We start from the raw sequence: 17,418 nt of genomic DNA, 5'->3' as shown, positions 1-17,418 counted from the left end.
AAATGGAAAAAAAGGGGCAGTGGATGAATGGTTAGATACTGTATGACATGATCCACTGCCTTTCAAATTGTATTATTCATGAAGTGCAAGTTTATTTTCACACAGATGAAATAATTCTGCCATTGGTATTTGGCTTGCTTAAGGTACATAAAGATTCTTTGACTACACATTTTAGGCCTACTGTTTCAGATAGGAGATGGGTTTCTTAAGCAGAACTCATTTATTCAAAGTCAAAATTAAAAGCGGTAGTTTGAGAATTTCTAATTTTTATTTCAGATGCAGAAGATTATCTGAGTAAACTATTTACTTTTGTTAGGCATGTAGACATTCATTTTGACAGTATTTTGTTTCTGACAATTAACTTTGAATCTTTCTGTTCCTTCAGATATTAAAGGTATTTGGGACAGTTCTGAGCTTTTATTCCAGTATTTCAATAAGGACATTGAGGTAGTTTTATTTAAAATTGTACTTTTATTTGAAAATAAGTCATTTAAATTGCCTAATAGCACACCTCTGGGGCAAAAATGACTCCTGGCTATGTCAACTGCATTTTTATAGTTGTTTGTGGCATAAGGATACATTTCATGGTTTGTTCTTTCATTAATTATATTATCTATTATCTTTTGAGTTAAATAATAGTTCTTATAGTTTCATAGGTAAGCGCTAGGCTAGCTGCCCTTGTGGGCCATTTTAAGTTTAGCCAGTTTCCTTTTTTGTGCTCAAAATAACCTATCCCATTTGGTAATAGACTCAGTGTCCAATTCATAGATCAAGTTGCACTTGAGTATGGACAGGAATGAACTTTGTTTTATATGGATGGGGAGTTTGTTCCAGAGCAGCTGTTCTTGAAGGCTTGTATCCATTCAATTATGAAATCTTTTATTTTTGTTAATTTATAATTAAGTGATATATGGCTTAACTCGTTAAATAAAACAGACCTTGATTTTTTGATGTACATGCCTGTAAGGATTCTTGGCATTGTTTTGAATGATAATTTATATGAATGCAATCAAATATAAAATTAGTCTTAAATACAACAATGCATACTAATTTTTGTGAAGCATATGATAAAATCACATTTTTTTTTTAATTTTTAAGATTCATTATTAGGCATAATGAGAAGAGGAGGGCGAGGGCATGCCCGAAGACAGGAACAGAGGAGGAAGGTTAGGAGTGTAGCAGTGAGGGTAGGAACTTGAATGTTGGCAGTATGACTGGTATAGTAAGAGAGCTAGCTGATATGATGGAGAGAAGGAAGGTTGATATATTGTGCGTGCAAGAGACCAGATGGAAGGGAAGTAAGGCCAGGTGTTTAGGAAACGGGTTCAAATTATTCTATCATGGTGTGGATAACAGGAGAAATGGGGTAGGGGTTATACTAAAGGAACAATATGCCAAGAGTGTTTTAGACGTGAAGAGAGTGTCTGACAGAGTGATGTTTATGAAGCTCGAAATTGATGGTGTAATGATGAATGTTGTTAGTGCATATGCTCCACAAGTTGGGTGTGCAATGGATGAGAAAGAGAAATTTTGGAGTGAGTTGGATGAAGTTATGGTGAGTGTACCCAAGGGTGAGAGACTAGTGATTGGAGCGGACTTTAATGGGCATGTTGGTGAAGTGAACAGAGGGGATGAGGAAGTGATGGGTAGGTATGGTGTTAAGGAGAGGAATGCAAAAGGTCAGATGATTGTGGATTTTGCGAAAAGGATGGACATGGCTGTGGTGAATACGTATTTTAAGAAGAGGGAGGAGCATAGGGTGATGTACAAGAGTGGAGGAAGATGTACACAGGTGGATTATATCCTATGTAGGAGGGCCAGTCTGAAGGAGATTGGAGACTGTAAAGTGGTGGCAGGGTAAAGTGTCGTTAAGCAGCATAGAATGGTGGTCTGTAGGATGACGTTGGTGATCAAGAAGAGGAGGAGGAGTGTGAAAGCAGTGCCAAGGATTAAATGGTGGAAGTTAAAAAAGGGTGATTGTGAAGTGAAGTTTAGGGAAGAGTTAAGACAGGCACTGGGAGGCAGTGGAGAGTTACTGAATAGCTGGGTAACTACAGCAGAACTAGTAAGGGAGACTGCTAGAAAGGTGTTTGGTGTGACATCTGGACAGAGGAAGGAGGACAAGGAGACCTGGTGATGGAATGAGGAAGTACAGGAGAGTATACAGAGGAAGAGGCTGGTGAAGAAGAATTGGGATTGTCAAAGAGATGAAGAAAGTAGACGTGAGTATAAGGAGATGAGGCGCATGGCAAAGAGAGAGGTGGCGAAAGCTAAGGATAAGGCATATGGAGAGTTGTATGAGAGATTGGACACTAAAGAGGGAGAAAAGGACCTGTACCAATTGGCTAGACAGAGGGACAGAGCTGGGAAAGATGTGCAGCAAGTAAGGGTGATAAAGGATAGTGAGGGAAAGGTACTCACAAGAGAGGAGAATGTGTTGAGTAGATGGAAAGAGTATTTTGAGAGGCTGATGAATGAAGAGAATGAGAGAGAGAGAAGGTTGGATGATGTGGGGATAGTGAATCAGGAAGTGAAACATATTAGCAAGGAGGAAGTAAGGACAGCTATGAAGAGGATGAAGAATGGAAAGGCTGTTGGCCCAGATGACATACCAATGGAAGCATGGAGGTGCTTAGGAGAAATGGCAGTGGAATTTTTAACTAGATTGTTTAGTGACATTTTGGAAAGTCAGTGGATGCCTGAGGAGTGGAGAAAAAGTGTTTTGGTACCTATCTTTAAGAATAAGGGTGATGTGCAGAGCTGCAGTAACTACAGAGGGATACAATTTATCAGTCACAGTTTGAAGTTATGGGAAAGAGTAGTTGAAGCTAGGTTAAGAAGAGAGGTGATGATTAGTGATCAGCAGTATGATTTCATGCCAGGGAAGAGCACTACAGATGCAATGTTTGCTCTGAGAGTGTTATTGGAGAAATACAGAGAAGGTCAGAAGGAGTTGCATTGTGTCTTTGTAGACTTGGAGAAAGCATATGACAGGGTGCCTAGAGAAGAGTTGTGGTATTGTATGAGGAAGTCGGGAGTGGCAGAGAAGTATGTAAGAGTGGTAGAGGATATGTACGAGGGTAGTGTGACAGTGGTGAGGACTGCAGTGGGAGTGACAGATCCATTTAAGGTGGAGGTGAGATTACATCAAGGATCAACTCTGAGTCCTTTCTTATTTGCAGTGGTGATGGACAGGTTGACAGATGAGATCAGACAGGAGGCCCCGTGGACTATGATGTTTGCAGATGATATTGTGATCTGTAGTGAGAGTAGGAATCAGATTGAGTAGACTCTGGAGAGGTGGAGATATGCTCTAGAGAGCAGAGGAATGAAGGTCAGCAGGGCTAAGACAGAGTATATATGTGTAAATGAGAGGGAGGGTAGAGGAATGGTGAGGATGCGAGGAGTAGAGTTGGTAAAGGTGGACGAGTTTAAGTACTTGGGATCAACAGTTCAGAGTAATGGTGAATGTGGAAGAGAGGTGAAGAAGAGAGTACAGGCAGAGTGGAATGGGTGGAGAAGAGTGTCAGGAGTAATTTGTGACAGACGGGTACCAGTAAGAGTGAAAGGGAAGGTCTACAAGAGGGTAGTGAGACCAGCTATGTTATATGGGTTGGAGACAGTGGTACTGACAAAAGGCAGGAGTTAGAGCTGGATGTGGCAGAGTTAAAGATGTTAAGATTTGCACTCGGTGTGACTAGGATGGATAGGATTAGGAATCAGTATATTAGAGGGTCAGCTCATGTTGGACAGTTTGGAGACAAAGCAAGAGAGACGAGATTGCGTTGGTTTGGACATGTGCTGAGGAGGGATGATGGGTATATTGGGAAAAAGATGCTAAGGATGGAGCTGCCAGCTAAGAGGAAAAGAGGAAGGCCTAAGATAAGGTTTATGGATGTGGTGAGAGAGGACATGCAGGAGGTTGGTGTGACAGAGCAAGATGCAGAGGATAGGAAGAAATGGAAAGCGATGATCCGCTGTGGCGACCCCTAATGGGAAAAGCCGAAAGATGATGATGAATGAGTTCCTTCCAAACTATGAGGAACTAAAAGTTGCATTTTTTTTATACTGATTAAAAGAGGACATTAGTTAAACAGCTGTTTCAGGATATAGAAGAATTTAGGAAAGAACAACATGTTTCACCATTTCTTTTCAGAAGCAAAAGGCACTCCACTGCCCCCATCGCAGTCTATGGATTTATCTATTTTATATACAACAGGACCTCCAGTTATTAAGGGTATTATTACTGATAAAGAGAAATTTTTTCTTGGTGAATGTTAATTTTACATGTCAATGAGAACATTAGAACTTAAATTAGTGATTCTCCAAAATGTGTGTGCATGTGTATGTATGTGTATCTACACACACACACACACACACACACACACACACACATATATATATATATATATATATATATATATATATATATATATATATAAAACCCACATAGTAACAATATTTTGCAAAATAATTAGTTTATAAAAGGACTATCAGAAAAGAAGGAGACATTTTATTTATTTATTTATTTGACATTTGATTACCGGAAAAGTCCGACTGGGTATGAGCTCATTTTCAGCAGAGGCCCAGGAAGAAAAGCTCCACAGTATACATTAAACAGAACACAAAAATTGAACAATGGCTACAAATATTAAGACAATAAGAAAATAGTACAATATGTGAATACAATAAAAGAAAAATGAGCAAAATATAAAGGCAAGCAATAAAGCTGACCATACATTATATACAAGATAGAAGAGAGTTCCTCATGTGCATGTGCATTTTATTGCAAGGGCTATTTTTGCCTTACGATTAGTTTTTTTTAAAAGCCTTGCTTTTTGCATCTAATTTCTATACAAATATTTCAATTTTTCACTTTGAAAATGGTAGCATGTCTAATGCTGTTGATTTTTTCACTTGTGATTCTTCTGTTGCATTTTCTGTTGTTAAATCTGTTAGAAACTTGTAGCAGAGACTGTATAATAATTTGTATTGGGTGTGAGAAAAAAAAAGATGCTTTATTCAAGCATTGTAAATAATGTCAGTGATTCAAAAAGCCAGATTTCAAAAAAACAGCATTGCAGTAAAGAAGTTGGCAAAAGTGGCAAACACACTGGGTCAACAGTTACAATACTGAAAATAGATAAGCAGCAAAATTGTATTGTTTGGGAAAATAGTCCACTGAATACAGAAGACTATGTTGAAGGGTAAAGGAAATTAACAACTTGCCTAATAGTATAATATGAATAGAAGTTGTAAGAGAAAATAAACGCAGGACAGAGCTGATAAAATGAAATATAGAAAAAGTTAGTATGATTATTTTTTATTATTATACCATTTAGGAGATATAATTCATTATAACATTCTGTTGACAGATGTAAAGGATTCTATAAAAAAACAGCATATGAAAAGTGACTGTGGCGTTGTAAACAAGAGAAATACTTTCAGCTGTCATTGCATACATATCCATATATCCACACAGTGGATAATATCATCAATCTGATGACAACACTGAATAAAATAAAATAAAATAAAATTATATATATATATATATATATATATATATATATATATATATATATATATATATATATATATATGTGTGTGTGTGTGTGTGTGTGTGTGTGTAGAGAGAGAGAGAGAGAGGGAGAAGAAAGAGGGTGAGAGACAGATGTGACAGGCTAAGCCATATCATAGGAGATGTGTCTAAAAGTTTTGTAGGAGTGGAGCCTATATGTGAAACGTATGCAAAAGAACAGTAAATCCACAGAAGCAGAAACCAGTCCGTAAAGACGTTTGCAAAAAAATAGATATCCTCCTTTGTTAGGTACAGGTCAGGCCCATGAATTAGCATCTAGAAATGATCAAAGTACAAGTTATTGTAACAACTACACACACACTTTTTCCAATAACTCCCAATAAATTGAAGAAGTGATTTCTAAATATTGGCCAGTTTTGACAGCCCATGAGGAGCTAAAAAAGCACATCCCAGAACATCCTAGATTTAACAGACGTAGGGATACCAATATGAAAGAATTATTTGAAAGGAATCAACCCCATGGAAGAATGAATAATAATAATAAAAATTTGAAGAAGGGTACGTACAAATGTGGGATGTGTAAACAGTGCACAGCTATAATAAATAAAAGTTCCTTATACATCCCCTCAAGGAAATTTTATTTTCAAGCCAACAGTTATACCAATTGTGGAACAAAAGGGGTGGTCTATCTGGGTTTTTGTACCAAATGCCTCAGTTTTTACATTGGTAAAACAGAAAGATCTTTAAGAAGGAGAATTTACGAGCATTTGTATGAGGTTTCTAGGAAAAAGGAAACCAAAGCTTTCTACAAACACTCCATTATATGTCCAGACATGCAAATTAATTTTATTGTATTAGAACAAATACAAGTGGATGATAGGGGGGAGACTGGGAGACACGACTAGAATATAAAGAACTCCTTTGGCAGCTCAAGTTAGATGTTGCCAGCAGTCCAGGTTTGAAAGACAACATTAATATAAGTAGTGTCCTGAAACTAAGAATGGCTAGATTATGAACAAGAAGTATGTACAGTAGATGAACCATATTCTGGATTTGTCACAAACATTTGTTTTGATGTATTTTAAATGTGTTATTATTTATTCATCCTCAGTTATCATTTTTATAACATTTCACATGCTTATAAACATGGATTTATGAAAACATATACATATATTTTTTATATTTATAATTTTAAAACATTCACATATTTTTACCCTTCATATATATTTTATAATAGGAAGGTTAGATGGACAAGCAATTATCAGAGAAGTGAAAGTATTGTAGAAGAAATATTTTAACATAATGGTTTTGTATAGGCATTTAGAAATATTTATAAGTTTTTATCTTTACATAACTTTTATTGAGGGTTCTATAATGAGTTATTTAGCATAGCCAGGTTAGTATGGTACAGTTAGCATGTTATTAATTAATTTATTAAATTAGATTTGGTTTTATAATTATTTTTAAAATGGTTATAGCTTTAAAATTTCATTATGGGTCAGGTCACATGATGGTTTGAGAGTTGTATATAAATGGATATAATTCATTGTATATTTTATCTTGATAAAGCTTGGTACTGAGCCAAGCGAAAGCGCTTGATTTGATATTGTTTTTACCGTTGAGGTGATTAAAAGTTTTTTTTGAAAACGTCTTTACGGACTGGTTCCTCCTTCTGTGGATTTACTGTTCTAAGTACTTTTGTCCGATTCTGTTTGTTTTTTGGTTCGAAACATATGCAAAACACATATCCTTAGAAGTAGGGGAGACAAGAAAGTAGAAAAGGGAAGGAGTGAGCAGAATTACACAAAAAGGAAAAAAATGGAAAGGAAAAGAACTCGGGGTAGCCAGAGGGAAACAGGTATTGTTTTTGTAGGTATAAGTTCCATTTTTTGAGCATGCAGGAATAGGCTAGGTATGACTATATGGGTGAGGGCAAAGGGGAAGGAGAGTAATATAAATTATAAATGACATATGACAGAAATCAGACAGGGAGGCACATCAAACTGTGAGTGGTCCACCCAGGGGCACACAGTCAAAGACAACACCAGAAAAGGGATAGGAAGGAACTAACTAAAAGACATAAAAGGTGGATATAGCCATGCATATGCCAGCATGCTGGAGAAATTACATCACATCCACAGATTACATGACAAACACAGCTGCACTTTGTCCAGTGCCAGGACCATCACAGCTGAATGTGGGTGTGTGGCTCAAAAGAAAGAGTGATTCCAGTGACATGCATGTCAGAAAAGCAAGGAGACTTGTGCAGTCAGAACATAATATATGATGCACTGCACAAACAGAAGTGGCTATATCCAAGGGTAATTGGGTTGGATAGCACAAAATGAACAGCACAGCCAATACCAGTGCAAACACATCCCCAACTTGAAAGTCCAAACTATAGTCAAGTCTTTACCACATGGGAGAAGGATGGAGCTCAATGTGGCACATTGGCAGAGACACACAAGAAGGTCATGTAACTAGCCTAGCCCTCCTTAAGAAAGGGGGGTTACAGCCTCATGAGGGGTATTGGCAAAGCATTGATGGTCACAGGATAACTAGTTTGAAACTCCTGTGAGTTGTATGAAAATGCTATGAAACCTACAAATGCACAGGTCAGGACAGGTGCAGAAATTGTAAATAATAAGTGCCAATACCAGTCTTCCATACTTTTCTCAGATAGGGATAGCACACAGCACATGCAACACAGAGGGTAACATCAGCAATATGGATAAGGAAGTCAGGTGTATACATGCATAAATAGTCATAGTGTCTTGCACGGTGAACACTGAAGAATATAGTAATAAAATGCTGTGTGTGCAGTACTGATCAAAGCGGCCTGCTGGTGCAGCAGCACCTGACATGGTGATACGTACAGGGTACTATACATCACTGTGTAGCAGCCCACATGCAATTGGCCAAATAAGTACATATGTGTCACACCTCTGTTATGAGAATCTCACCTGCACAGGCATGAGATTAGTGGTACAAGGACACTACTCATGCATAAGAGGCACACACACACACACACACACACACACACACACACACACACACACACACACACACACACACACACACCTTATCATATGACATGTCAGCATGGAATACATAGTGGACCACAATGTGTTCAGCACATGGATAGACGTGAAAGAACGGCAATCTGCCAGTTAAGGTAGATGTGTACAGGTGCACATAAACAGTAAATGTGACGATCGTCATAGAGAAAGGATAGTGATAGAAATGTTGCATGTAATTGGATGGTATATGACAGAATATGTCTTTAGTGCTGCATGGCATCTTTATAAGCCAAAGATGCTGCAGTATCAGCTGATGTACAGACAATTAGCATTTTGCCAGGATACATGGACAGGAATAACAGCAATAACAGATATGAATCTGCAGCATAGAGAGTACCATGCACTGCAGGCTGCTGTATTTGTGGTTCTGGAGAGCTACTAGCAGTGCTGTGATGAATAAAACATGGCAGTCATGTGACTGTCACACATAAGGCAGCAAAGCCACTGTGGCATGAAAGAAGGTGAGGCAACAGTCCACAACAGTGAGATTTAGGCAAATTATATTTAGCACAGTTACTTACACATTATGCTGTACAGTATGTACTGACTATTGAAAACATTATAAGTTACATTGGTGTAATACTCTGTCCACAGAACATATGCACAACTGTGCAGCTATATCAGTATGTAGGACAGTTAAACAGTAGTTAATACTAGAGGTGCATATACTCTAGTGGAGTGGTGCAATATGCAAAGATATACATAGGTATGAATAGTTAGGCAACAGTCATGCATGTGTACCTCTGCAAATATTACATTAAATCCACTTAAGTGACACATGATATCATGGAAGCATTGCTAACAAGCATTAAAATCAGAATATTAGGCAACTGTGACATTTCCTATTCATACTAAAAAATTGCATAACTATATGATAAGGTGTGTGAGATAACTATGTTCCATATGATCCATTAATGGATCACCCATCAGCAATGTCTGCATGTAAATGACAAGATGGTGTGCATATCAGGTCACACAAATGAGCACATACCACTAAATAAACAACATAAATCCATAGTAGATATGTAGGCAGTCAGTAGTCTGTTGGCAAATGCAAAACTTTCAAATAAGTGCTTCAGTAGTACAGCATGCATAACAAAGACATAGAGTGACACAGTTAGCAGGGTAAACATGGGGTCTACGGCAGCCATGGAAATCATGGACACAAATTGCCATGTGTGGCAATGTGGATGTGTCCACTGAGAAAGTGATGACATGGATGGGCAGTAGCTTGCAAGGACAATAATTCATAAATATTGAGGCCATCAGTAAGAACATGTATTATCAACAGCACACAGGTGGAAAGCACAGGGTACAGAGTAAAATAGGGAATTGGGTGTAACATTCCTGCTATAGGACTGCACACTTACACACATGCATGTAAGAATGCAATGAAAACATGTACGGCAACATGATATTTGCACCTATATGCTCAGTATACACACAAGCAAATATGGATATGAAGTATAGTAACAACTACAACATTTTCTATAGGTGATATGACTATAACAATCTGTGAGTAAACAGCAGGGCAGTGGAATATGCATGCTACTAGAAACATACTTCCCAATAACTAATACAGTAACTGCTTTTCTAGGACAACAGTACTTCGCTACAGCATGGCATGAATACCAGGCAGGCTCATCATACTCATCTGTGTCCTTACAACGTATGACACATATGGACAGAGTGCACTATGTAAGAAATGCAGGTGTCATAGATGATAGTTAAGGCTGTGAAATGATCTCCTAATTCCATAAAAAAAACGCATACGAATTTTTGTGATACTGGATTTGGATGCATGAAATCATCTCTGGCTACAGGGCAGAATCATAATAGAATACAAAGAGCAATATTACACTGTGGTATACCTGATAGCACCTTATAGTAAAGCTGGCACACAATAATGGCAAGATAAAACCCATGTAGCAGAGGGCAACAGAGAGTATACAGTGATGGCAGTACTATGTTGATGCAGCAGTATAAAATTAAATGTGACAGATGCAAATATACATGTGTGAAAATGGGAGAGTGTCAGTCCAGTGAATGTCAAGAGCCATAAATATATTTGCATAACTGTCATATGTTATTACAGTGCTATGACCACAATAATTTATGCATTAAATAAATGGAGTGTACAGGACATACACAGACATAACTAATAGATGGATATGGGTAAGGAGCACGCAGTCAATGCCTTTGTTTGAGAAGGCCCCTCTAGGTGGGGCTGATCATCACTAAAAGGTTCAGTAAATGCCTCTATGAAGGCCTATCTCATAAGTCCCTTCATATCTCCAAACATGGTTTGGAACATGGTAATCAACTGTTTCTGGAATATCTTTCTCATTACTTTCTGTATCTCCTCATGGAAGTCTGTATCCATGGCCCTGGGAACATCCATGCCATGAACAAGAACAATGGCCGGGAGTCCAGTCGATGCAACTATATCTGGTTCCTCTTTGTCACTTTCTACTACACTTGGTGGCAAATGTCAGCAGCACTGGGGATTTCTCACAGGTGGATTCTCCTCATATGGAAACTCTTTAAAGGGAAATCAGCATACAGCATAAAATATGTTGTAATCACACATTGCATTCAACAGTTATCTCTGTGGAACAAGAGTGTGTATGCTACAACATGTACAGTCACAAGTGGGAATACTCATGTATATACTATGAGTATATATATGGCCAAAACACTGCAAGACTGTCAAGGTAAACACATGTATGTGAATCACATGCATGCAATAAGTGCAACAATTAACATGAGTGCCTGTATATTGCACAGACTCATATATGACAAAAACAGACTAGATGGTATGGCATGTCATACATTTCAGGTTAACTGGACATGCACCAATGACCAAAGTTATGCCAACATGTATTATACAGTGTGCTACATACTTGTATGCACAAGGCAAATGTCAGTGATACACATGGGTAGTGTGACTTAGGCTTATATGTAGAGTGCAGCATGTCAGTTGTCATGCCACATAAATGAAGCATAGCTACATATCCCAGTGCTTTCTGGCATCCTGCTTTGTTGAAAGGTAGGTGTATATGTAAAGGAACATAGTCCACATAATTTGTGTCTGCACAGCCACAATATTAACAGGCTCATAGATCACACATGCTGGCACACATCATCCATATATTGTGTCCATACAGGCATACCATACTGCACAGGGAGGATGACTCCTAAATGGAATGCCAAGTCACATACTGCAGCATTTGCCTTCTTGCCTGAACTGATAGTGTCACAGTATGCAGCCCTGCACATGCAATGTAGCACACAGACACACAGACTTGTATATCTAATGGTATTTAAGGAGCAGCATTCATGCATGTTGAAAAGAGGACTAGCAATATATGTTGTTTTTTATAATAGTATAATAGTTTTTTATAATAGTATGTGGATGTTGTCAATAGCTGCACACTACGCTAGCTCATGACATGGGTATAATGTAAATGATTGGCATATGGCTATCACACTGGACAGATACATAAGAAAACTCAAGATAGATGCACACATGACATACAGCACTGCTTGTGGAATCCTTTAATCCACAAGGATATCTTAAGCCATACACTAACGCCTATGAAGAAATAATATGAGGGAAATGCTTCAGATGGCACACAAAGCATGGAACAAGAAGTATCATGCACCAAGTATTCTGAAAAACCTCCCACAGAATTGTGGGCCTATGTGCTCATATGTAGATTTAATACATAATTCATATGTGATGGGTAATATGTCATGCCAAGCACTTACAAAATATCTCCTCATGTCACACAGGTCAGTTCTCATATCAGTGCATGCCACAATGGTAATAGTGGTGTATAAAAGTGTGCTAATCTTTATTATAACTTCTATCTCTGTTTAGTTTAATGCATCAAAGGTATTATAGAACTTAACAAACCATACTTCTTCATATGAGTCTGACAAGAGGTATATGTAGATCCCCATTCATATTTGCAATATTAAATTTACAGGCATGGTGCTAATAGTATGTTCTATGCATAGCTATTAGTATACCTGCACTTTTACTACCACCACAGCCCCCCTATTCAGTTAAACCCTTCCCCATTCCCATTATCCACAAAAGGTGCCATGTGTGTACAGAGCATGATGAAATGCCCATGGTCCAGAAAGACATACCAAAATGTAATTCAAATATATGCGCAGCAAAACAATTATAATTTCACAGCAATGGCAAGGCGTCACAGACAGTAAAGCAAAATATAAGAGAACATTATAAAGATAGAAGGAATATGTACAAATTAGCACATTTCCAACAAAGAACATTTCTATTGGGGATTCACTTGTGGTGTACCAAAGAAACTACATGAGAAATACTTTATTACCCAGCATAAGCCACATTGCCATCACAAACTTCAGCAACAACAACAGCAAATTGTAGACTACAGCTACAATGCTACACTGCTACACAAAGCTATTTGTTACATGGATCCTATTATATTAATGAACACACACATACATACTGTAGGTGCAGCATGCAACATGTTGCATTAGGACAGTTCTCATAATATAGGGCATAAATGCCAGAGATGTAGACTGTTTCATAGTTTGCGACTATTAACAGCAGACATGTAGTGTACTGCAATGCATCATAGGAGCACTAATATTGGCTATGACATGCATATCACATCAAAGTCCTTACAACCACAATCTCACTTCACAATGTGGCTAAGAAGGGATTGTTTGAAAATATCTCCTAAGCTCCAAGACATTCTACCAACATGGATATGAAAGGAGTGCTGCAAAATCTTATATTGGAATTGATTAGACAATTAGAAGATGTGGAACACACACACACACACACACACACACACACACACACACACACACACACACACACACACGCACACACATACACACACACACACACACACACACATATATATATATATATATATATATATATATATATATATATATATATATATATCTTTGTTACACTCATGCCCAGATGTAAAAGTCATGCTGTCTAATATCTGCAAACAATACTGTCTACCTCTCACATCAGGCCGAAAAGAGAAAACACAACACATCTCTGACCATTAACGTATCTTTTTGAGCTATGAGTGGTGTGATCACCCATTGATTGAGGGTACTGTAAAACCTGGCATGCACCTATGTAAACACAACAGACCTGAAAAGGACCATCTATTTCTGTACTGACTATAGGCCAGATTTATTAACAGCTACGCTAACACAACAGTGTGCTATTTGGCATTCAATAAATGACTGTACACATTGTGTAGAGCTTCAAAACAAAGGAAAATGGCAGTATATTCTAATGACAGCATAAACAGCCAAACCACATGCTAATTAACCAATCAAGCATTGTGGAGATACTATGAAAGCTGTAAAGCAATCATGTACAATCACTGCTCATGTTTGCCCTGAACTGTAAAACTCTTTAGAATACATGTATAATTACACTAAGGGGAAAAAAAACAGGTGTTGGGGGCTGCAGCACATGTTAGCGGTTGTTGCTGCTATCATTACGCTGTATGTGCAACAGGCTCTAAATTAAAGTGTTGCTGCTGACAGGCTTTGGAAAAGAAAAAGTTGAAGAAGAAGGGTATTTAGATCCTGTTTGACCTATCACAGACTCCATGACACAAAAATTGCTGAGCGATACATGGAACTATGCAACCTCTGCCTCCCCCACTTCAGACTGCTGAGAAATTGTGGAGAACCCATCCTAGTAGAGACAAAGGTAGATCAGAGTGTGTGATATACCTTTAAGAAGCCTTCCAGTGAGTCAGCACATACATATAAATACTGAGCATTTTAAGAAAGAGTGCCATTTTGAGTGATCATCCAGAGTGGGAGCATGCACGTATGCAGTCAGTCAGTTACTTGGATAGTTCATTTAAGTTTAATGTTCCTGCCATCCATCATGATGTATTTGTATACAATAAACTACTTAAATGAACACTCAAGCCTCAACGTCTTATTAATGCACATAAGAACAGTGACATGATGTCAGAATGGGATCCAGAATTACAGCCATGAGGCAATCGGTTAGCGTTTGAGGAATATACAGGAGTGGATCATCCCTACTGTTCAAACAACTCGCAAAACAGGTAAGAAACAAATTCCAGGTACTAAAACTTGCTTAAATGATTTCTTTTACTACAAATATAAAAAGAAGCTCAGAATGCTCAAAATGCCTTTTGTATTAAAGGAAATGCCTGCAACTGTAATATATTGATAAAAACATTCAAAATAATTACAAACATGAAACAATATCCTAAACGCATAAAATGTACAAAAAGGGAGAATGACCACTTTTTTGCTGTGTGCTACATTTTTGTATTAACTAAAGCTATTCAAAATATTTGAAGTGTGCAAAGTGTTTGCAAGTATGTACAGTATTACACTGCAGTTATTTCACAGAGTAAAGTTGTTTCAAAGAATATTTCACAAAGTGCAGTTGTTTCAAGGCATAGTTCAGAGTATAGTATTTCAAAAAGAGCTTATTGTGCATTTGAATATTATTACAAGTACCTGGTGGGTGTGGATGTTTGTACATATATACAAGGACCAAGATTGCATTGTGTTTTACTATAATCTGAGGGCATGGCAGAAGGATTTTGCAGATCTGCACCACTTGTGTTTGATAATAATATTGCAGAAAATTGGGAAGTGTTTGAGCAGGAAAACAATATTTTCATACAGGATTCTTTTTCTGACAAAGACACATATACAAAAGCATTTATTCTGCTTAATTTAGCTGGTTTAGATGCCACTGAAAGATAGCGTCCATCTGTGTATGCACCTACTGTGTTTGTAGGAGAGGGGGAAAACTGCCATATTATGGTACCGACTGAAACAATGGAAGATTGTGAATGTTTAAAATGTAAATTTAGAGAACTGTGTAAACCCTAAATGAATATTACAGTGGAAAGGCACTTATTTTACACAAGGGATCAAAAGCCTGGTGAAACTTTTGCAGCATATATAATTGACTTGAGAAACAAGGCTAAAACGTGAAGATTTGGTGAATTTGAGAAATGAGTTGATAAAGACAGGCTTGTGTGTGGTATTAATAATGACATAGTAAGAAAGATGTTGCTTCAAGACAGTGATTTAACATTGAATAAGGCCATTGAGATTTGTCAAATATACGAGCTTACAGAAAAGCACTAAATTATGATGTGAAAAACTGAAAGGCTGCCAGCTCAGCCAGATAGAATCTTGTAAATAATTCTATGTGATTTGCAAATATTAATATAATCCACAGGCTGGTTTTACAAATGTAAAAGAGAACTATATGTCATGATTAAACTATATGTTGCATTGAGCTTCAAAAATGTAACCACAGTGCACTCTGCTGGAAGAAAGTTGATATGTCAAGCATTGTATGACTGTTTGCTCTCAAACGAGACCAGAGTTAATTGCTAGATTTTACATATATACGGTCTTTTATTGCTGTGGCTTCCTGCAGGTGCACATTACAAAAAATGTAAATTTTGAGTTTTTGTTAGTCTAGGAAGCTAAATCAGAACTGTTAAGAATGATATAATCTAAAATGAGTCAGCAGTGATGCATTATCAATTTAAGACTTTCTCAGAGAGAGAGAAAGAGAGAGAGAGAATCAGAGCATTTTGGATTTTGTCTGAACCTGAGCACATCTACTCACCAGTACTCTGCCTTTGCTCTGTATGTATGTAAGTTATTTAGAACATTGTTTCTCTTAGATAGAAAATAGTAAGACTAGACTAGCTGTTTTCTATATTTATGTCAGACTATTCTACAGTATTATTTTAAACATTTTCCTGTGTCTGAACTCTTGACTTGCACTGTGTTGAATTCAGGAGATTTGTCTTGTGCTTTTATTATTTATTATTAAATATTTTTAAACCTTTCAACTTTGGCTGTTTTATGTAGAGATAATTTAAGCTCTAGAGTACTTGCATGTATTTAGTGATACTGTACTAAGCCACTCCAATAGCCTTAAAAGTTGTTCTGGTCACTCTTACTATTTGGATAATAGTATTGCACAGTAAAACTGTACACCCTTTTGTAAGGGCCTTATTAGTAGCTGATATTAGTGGTTGGTGGCAGTAATTACTACATTATAGTCTGGGCCGAAAGGGGGCACAGCTGGAGAACCTCTGCCATCTTTCCCCAGAAGTGTCTTTGTGTTTGTATATAAAACAAATCTTAAAGTGTGTGTGTGTCAGCTACTTGGGCAGGGACACAAAGTATGAGTTGGACAGAGAGGGTGCTGGAGGTTTTAGCTTGACCACTAGGCTGAGACCTGTACCATATAGCTGTGCCAGTGGGGAGTCTTATTGGGGATTTGGAGAGAAAGGGAGAAACCAGCTCCAGACGGACTGTGATCTCTGTGTGCTCTTAAGGGAAATTGTACTTTACTGTGTGTGTACTTGTTATCCTTCCCAATGTGCATGCCCCTCACTGGTGCTAGTGATGAGGATTGAGACTCCTTGATTACTGGGCCAGTGCATGGGCATGACATATGCTTACAAATGAGAATAGTTGTGGAAGCCACAGTGGCAAAGCTCATGTTGATAGTATGAAGCACATGTTAAAAGAATCAGGCCCAAGGACATGATAGCTACTGCAGGTCCTGTAACAGTCCCTGGGAGAACCTGAATCTTTCCAGAAAATTCCATGGCATACTCAGTGAAGTATAAGGGTGAGTCAGCAAAGTCAAAACATGTGCCCCCCACCCAGCTTTATAGTCAACTGTTGTAATTGTGGTGGAAATCACAAACCCAAAAGAGAAAAGTGCTTAGCTTT

This window comes from Protopterus annectens, chromosome 4.part1 (assembly GCF_019279795.1).
Source record: "Protopterus annectens isolate FY-2018-M chromosome 4.part1, PAN1.0, whole genome shotgun sequence".
NCBI classification, from domain to species: Eukaryota; Metazoa; Chordata; order Ceratodontiformes; family Protopteridae; genus Protopterus; species Protopterus annectens.
Note: the sequence above shows the minus strand (reverse complement) of the source record.